The following is a 6,873-nucleotide window of genomic DNA, read 5'->3' on the forward strand; positions in this document are numbered from 1 at the left end:
CTCCTCGACAAAACAAAAAGTGATGTCATCCCATCCACGAAGAGAGACAGAGCCATCCAATTCCACCTTGATTCTGAACCAAACGCTACCTAAATATATATTTGTCCATGCATGGCAAAAACAGGACATGACCAAACACGCCTAGTATGCGGCATGCGGGCGATAGCGTGTAGAGGCGCTGCGACTGTGAGCAAGAGCAGCGGTAGCTAGGCTGCAAGAAGAGGCTATTTTTGTTGAAGCTGTCAAAATCTACCTATACCAGGCAACAGTTATATACGTTAGATTTTGGAGGTTTAGGCTTGGCATTGTTCTCTAATCTCTAGTACCAAAGGCTCCGAGCCTCCAACCAAACAGACCTGAAATTAGATGTGAGTCATATATGTTGGATTTTGGAGGTTTAGGCTTGGTATATCGTTCTCTAATCTATTGAGGGTATTCCATCGGTACAATGATTCAGAATTGAACATCGACATACTGAAAAAAAACACTATAATCTAAACCTACAGATAAGAATACATTAGCGTTGCAACGACTGAAAAAGATATAAATAGCACAACGAAGAACTACAATAAGAGCAAACGGATGTTGGCTCTATTTATCACTAGCACTAAATATTGGTATGCAGTAGAGGTTTTTACCTACGTGCCATTAAAAAAGATCGAAATGCCCTACGTGCCATTGAAATTTGAAAAAGTTGCTCAGTACCCTGATCCGAAGTTTCTTTTACCTGTGTGCCACTTCCGTCAATTTCGCAGTTGATTCTAACGGAGTTGGCTCCCGACTGGACTTGAAATTACTCTTTTGCCCATCACTCTTTCTGGTCAACAGCCAGCCACTTGTTCCATTCGTTCTCTGCTTCCCCCGTTCGTGCGCACGCACACGCGCAAACCCTAGGGAGCAACCAAGCGGAGCAAGCACGCGGGGGGCGCTCGCCGGCAGGCCGTCGGGCGCAGCAGAGGGCAGGGGTGGGACGGCCCGCGCCGGATTGGCGGCCGCGCGGGGGTGCTCGCCGGCCGGGGCGGCGGAGGAAGCAGGGCGGCGTTAGTTGGCAGAGTTTTGGGCGAAGTTTATGTGATGCTGACTTCCTCAGTTGGGTGAATCTGTGCTCGCATGTTGCTAGCTAATCGTCTGAGGATTGGCTGTTATTGCAATTTTCCGGAATTTCTCGATAAGGTTTCATTGCTGTCATGCAGACTGTAATTTTTCAGTTGGTAATTTTTTTAAAATACAACATCAGTGCCTTTTAGTAATCCTATGCGACTCTAACAAATGCTTATGAAAGTAGAAGCTGCAGCCACCGTTCACATTAGACAATTAAAGTGAGTAGCATGGGTTTAAATTTCAAGTACTCATCATGATGAATTGCTTGCACCACATGTCTTTTAATCAGCTAGGATAAGTTCTCTGTCTCTGTTCTATCATTGACTCACTTTTGCTATAATGGTCTTATTATGCCTGAAGTTCAAAGTGGATATTGTTGCTAATGCTAAAAGTTACTGTCTCTGCAAGTATGCTTTATCCTGTTGCTCAACCCAACATTGGTAAAACTATTGAATTGATAAATAGAATGTGTTTTATCTTCTGTATCTTGTTTAACAAATGTCTCATGTTGTCCAATATCCACAGTTGATACAACTCCGCATACACCCTTCCTTCCTTACCATGTCTTTTGCACTGAATTGAGCTTTTCTCCCCTTTGCACAGTTGCTAGAGCTGAATCGGAGGAAGATGCTGCTGCAGCTGAGGGTTGTTGAAGGGGCTGATCTAGGTATTGTGGGTGATGATACACAGGTTTCCAGTGATGGACCTTTAAGCTCTGCTCCTAGTGTAGAGACAGTAGTTGTCTTCCCCAAAAATGCTGGCAAAAGTGAGTATACTTTCAAGTAGCATCCATTATTTATCTTATAATTCACCATGGTCTCTGTATTTATCACTTGCGATAAACTCTAAACTGGACTCCATGAATACCTGCAGCATGTGATGTTCCTTTAATTATATATAGTATATCTCATGATCACAGTAACCAATAATGCCTACCTTTTTTATTTGTTGCAGTTGTACCAGCAGGTGAAGAAACTGAATTACTAGTTGGTCATCTTTATTCTCCTTATTGTTTGTCATCTTTTATTCTCCTTACTGTTCAGGTTAGGAAAGAAATTTATTCTCCTTATTGTTTGTCATCTTTTATTCTTTCTGAAGTAACTGTGGCACTTTTTGATATATACATCATCTGACCAGTTTTTTTTTGAATTAACTGTGGCACTTTTTTAAATGATATTAACAACTTTTTATCACCTGTTATATTTTTTCTACAGAATTTCTTCAATGCATCAGTTCCTATTTCTGTGCAAGCAACCTTCCCCTATAAATTCGTTGTGAGCAAGTTCTTGCAGGTGTGTTAAATTTTCTTTTACCTTTGAAACATTTCATTTCACGATATTCATGTGTCTTTTACCTTCAATGCATCAGTTTCTGTTACCATGAATATCTAATGTTTTGTGCCCTTGCAGCCTGGAGCCTATGATCTGGTTGGTTACATAGTGTATGAGATCGACCAACACCCGTACCAGAATGTATTCTACAATGGCACTGTTGAGGTCGTTGAGGCTGGAGGCTTACTCAGTGTTGAGTCTGTGTTCCTCATCACCCTTGGAATTGCACTTCTTGGTCTCTTTGGATTGTGGGCATATGGCCAGGTTCAGCAGCTCTCGAAGGTAATCCTGTATTCTAAATTTCTTAGTGTAATCTGTACCTTTCTTCAGGAAATATAAGCTGTTCAGCATTCAATAAACCATAGTGAGGTGGTAATTCAGGTTGTTTCTTTGTGATTTACCTGAATCCCAGTACATTCAATAGTCAAAAGTTTACTTGAAGGGGGTAATGTTGAATATTACTCTAGAGGTGGACTACACACCCCTACAGACTGAAATCATACACTAATGCTGAAAAGACGATTGGGCTCTAGAAAGAGTGATGGGCAAAAGAGTAATTTCAAGTCCAGTTGGAGCCAACTCCGTTAGAATCAACTGCGAAATTGACGGAAGTGGCACACAGGTAAAAGAAACTTCGGATCAGGGTACTGAGCAACTTTTTCAAATTTCAATGGCACGTAGGGCATTTCGATCTTTTTAATGGCACCTAGGTAAAAACCTCATAATCTAAACCTACAGATAAGAATACATTAGCGTTGCAACGACTGAAAAAGATATAAATAGCACAACGAAGAACTACAATAAGAGCAAACGGATGTTGGCTCTATTTATCACTAGCACTAAATATTGGTATGCAGTAGAGGTTTTTACCTACGTGCCATTAAAAAAGATCGAAATGCCCTACGTGCCATTGAAATTTGAAAAAGTTGCTCAGTACCCTGATCCGAAGTTTCTTTTACCTGTGTGCCACTTCCGTCAATTTTGCAGTTGATTCTAACGGAGTTGGCTCCCGACTGGACTTGAAATTACTCTTTTGCCCATCACTATTTCTGGTCAACAGCCAGCCACTTGTTCCATTCGTTCTCTGCTTCCCCCGTTCGTGCGCACGCACACGCGCAAACCCTAGGGAGCAACCAGGCGGAGCAAGCACGCGGGGGGGCGCTCGCCGGCAGGCCGTCGGGCGCAGCAGAGGGCAGGGGTGGGACGGCCCGCGCCGGATTGGCGGGCCGCGTGGGGGCGCTCGCCGGCCGGGGCGGCGGAGGAAGCAGGGCGGCGTTAGTTGGGCAGAGTTTTGGGCGAAGTTTATGTGATGCTGACTTCCTCAGTTGGGTGAATCTGTGCTCGCATGTTGCTAGCTAATCGTCTGAGGATTGGCTGTTATTGCAATTTTCCGGAATTTCTCGATAAGGTTTCATTGCTGTCATGCAGACTGTAATTTTTCAGTTGGTAATTTTTTAAAATACAACATCAGTGCCTTTTAGTAATCCTATGCGACTCTAACAAATGCTTATGAAAGTAGAAGCTGCAGCCACCGTTCACATTAGACAATTAAAGTGAGTAGCATGGGTTTTAAATTTCAAGTACTCATCATGATGAATTGCTTACACCACATGTCTTTTAATCAGCTAGGATAAGTTCTCTGTCTCTGTTCTATCATTGACTCACTTTTGCTATAATGGTCTATTATGCCTGAAGTTCAAAGTGGATATGTTTGCTAATGCTAAAGTTACTGTCTCTGCAAGTATGCTTTATCCTGTTGCTCAACCCAACATTGGTAAAACTATTGAATTGATAAATAGAATGTGTTTTATCTTCTGTATCTTGTTAACAAATGTCTCATGTTGTCCATATCCACAGTTGATACAACTCCGCATACACCCTTCCTTCCTTACCATGTCTTTTGCACTGAATTGAGCTTTCTCCCCTTTGCACAGTTGCTAGAGCTGAATTGGAGGAAGATGCTGCTGCAGCTGAGGTTGTTGAAGGGGCTGATCTAGGTATTGTGGGTGATGATACACAGGTTTCCAGTGATGGACCTTTAAGCTCTGCTCCTGGTGTAGAGACAGTAGTTGTCTTCCCCAAAAATGCTGGCAAAAGTGAGTATACTTTCAAGTAGCATCCATTATTTATCTTATAATTCACCATGGTCTCTGTATTATCACTTGCGATAAACTCTAAACTGGACTCCATGAATACCTGCAGCATGTGATGTTCCTTTAATTATATATAGTATATCTCATGATCACAGTAACCAATAATGCCTACCTTTTTTATTTTGTTGCAGTTGTACCAGCAGGTGAAGAAACTGAATTACTAGTTGGTCATCTTTATTCTCCTTATTGTTTGTCATCTTTTATTCTCCTTACTATTCAGGTAGGAAAGAAATTTATTCTCCTTATTGTTGTCATCTTTTATTCTTTCTGAAGTAACTGTGGCACTTTTTGATATATACATCATCTGACCAGTTTTTTTTGAATTAACTGTGGCACTTTTTTAAATGATATTAACAACTTTTTATCACCTGTTATATTTTTTTCTACAGAATTTCTTCAATGCATCAGTTCCTGTTTCTGTGCAAGCAACCTTCCCCTATAAATTCGTTGTGAGCAAGTTCTTGCAGGCTGTGTTAAATTTTCTTTACCTTTGAAAACATTTCATTTCACCGATATTCATGTGTCTTTTACCTTCAATGCATCAGTTTCTGTTACCATGAATATCTAATGTTTTGTGCCCTTGCAGCCTGGAGCCTATGATCTGGTTGGTTACATAGTGTATGAGATCGACCAGCACCCGTACCAGAATGTATTCTACAATGGCACTGTTGAGGTCGTTGAGGCTAGAGGCTTACTCAGTGTTGAGTCTGTGTTCCTCATCCCCTTGGAATTGCACTTCTTGGTCTCTTTGGATTGTGGGCATATGGCCAGGTTCAGCAGCTCTCGAAGGTAATCCTGTATTCTAAATTCTTAGTGTAATCTGTACCTTTTCTTCAGGAAATATAAGCTGTTCAGCATTCAATAAACCATAGTGAGGTGGTAATTCAGGTTGTTTCTTTGTGATTTACCTGAATCCCAGTACATTCAATAGTCAAAAGTTTACTTGAAGGGGGTAATGTTGAATATTACTCTAGAGGTGGACTACACACCCCTACAGACTGAAATCATACACTAATGCTGAAAGACGATTGGGCTCTAGAAAGAGTGATGGGCAAAAGAGTAATTTCAAGTCCAGTTGGAGCCAACTCCGTTAGAATCAACTGCGAAATTGACGGAAGTGGCACACAGGTAAAAGAAACTTCGGATCAGGGTACTGAGCAACTTTTTCAAATTTCAATGGCACGTGGGCATTTCGATCTTTTTTAATGGCACCTAGGTAAAAACCTCATAATCTAAACCTACAGATAAGATACATTAGCGTTGCAACGACTGAAAAAGATATAAATAGCACAACGAAGAACTACAATAAGAGCAAACGGATGTTGGCTCTATTTATCACTAGCACTAAATATTGGTATGCAGTAGAGGTTTTTACCTACGTGCCATTAAAAAAGATCGAAATGCCCTACGTGCCATTGAAATTTGAAAAAGTTGCTCAGTACCCTGATCCGAAGTTTCTTTACCTGTGTGCCACTTCCGTCAATTTCGCAGTTGATTCTAACGGAGTTGGCTCCCGACTGGACTTGAAATTACTCTTTTGCCCATCACTATTCTGGTCAACAGCCAGCCACTTGTTCCATTGTTCTCTGCTTCCCCCGTTCGTGCGCACGCACACGCGCAAACCCTAGGGAGCAACCAGGCGGAGCAAGCACGCGGGGGGCGCTCGCCGGCAAGGCCGTCGGGGCGCAAGCAGAGGGCAGGGGGTGGGACGGCCCGCGCCGGATTGGCGGCAGCGTGGGGGCGCTCGCCGGCCGGGGCGGCGGGAGGAAGCAGGGCGGCGTAGTTGGCAGAGTTTGGGCGAAAGTTCATTTTATGTGGATGCTGACTTCCTCAGTTGGGTGAATCTGTGCTCGCTGTTGCTAGCTAATCGTCTGAGGATTGCTGTATTGCAATTTTCGGAATTTCTCGATAAGGTTTCATTGCTGTCATGCAGGACTGTAATTTTTCAGTGGTAATTTTTTAAAATACAACATCAGTGCTTTAGTAATCACTACGACTCTAACAAATGCTTATGAAAGTAAGAAGCTGCAGCCACCGTTCACTTCACATTAGACAATTAAAGTGAGTAGCATGGGTTTAAATTTCAAGTACTCATCATGATGAATTGCTTGCACCACATGTCTTTAATCAGTAGAGGATAAGTTCTATGTCTTGTATATCATTTGACTCACTTTTGTATAATGGTCTTATATGCCTGAAGTTCAAAGTGGATATTGTTGCTAATGCTAAAAGTTACTGTCTGCAAGTATGCTTATCCTGTTGCTAACCAACATTGGATAATAAAACTA

General features: G+C 42.1%; 1 long non-coding RNA gene and 1 pseudogene across 1 annotated transcript; both read left to right on the forward strand.

The window, feature by feature from the left end:
* The first annotated feature begins 2,312 nt into the window (after window positions 1-2,312).
* LOC136484945 (uncharacterized) lies at window positions 2,313-2,714 on the forward strand. Its single transcript, XR_010766272.1, has 2 exons — window positions 2,313-2,393; window positions 2,511-2,714. It is a non-coding gene; the product is annotated as an uncharacterized lncRNA (long non-coding RNA).
* A 613-nt stretch (window positions 2,715-3,327) lies between these two features.
* Window positions 3,328-5,431, forward strand: LOC136488936 (translocon-associated protein subunit alpha-like; annotated as a pseudogene).
* The last annotated feature ends 1,442 nt before the right edge of the window (window positions 5,432-6,873 follow it).

The sequence above is a fragment of the Miscanthus floridulus genome, chromosome 10 (genome assembly GCF_019320115.1).
Source record: "Miscanthus floridulus cultivar M001 chromosome 10, ASM1932011v1, whole genome shotgun sequence".
Taxonomy (NCBI): domain Eukaryota; kingdom Viridiplantae; phylum Streptophyta; class Magnoliopsida; order Poales; family Poaceae; genus Miscanthus; species Miscanthus floridulus.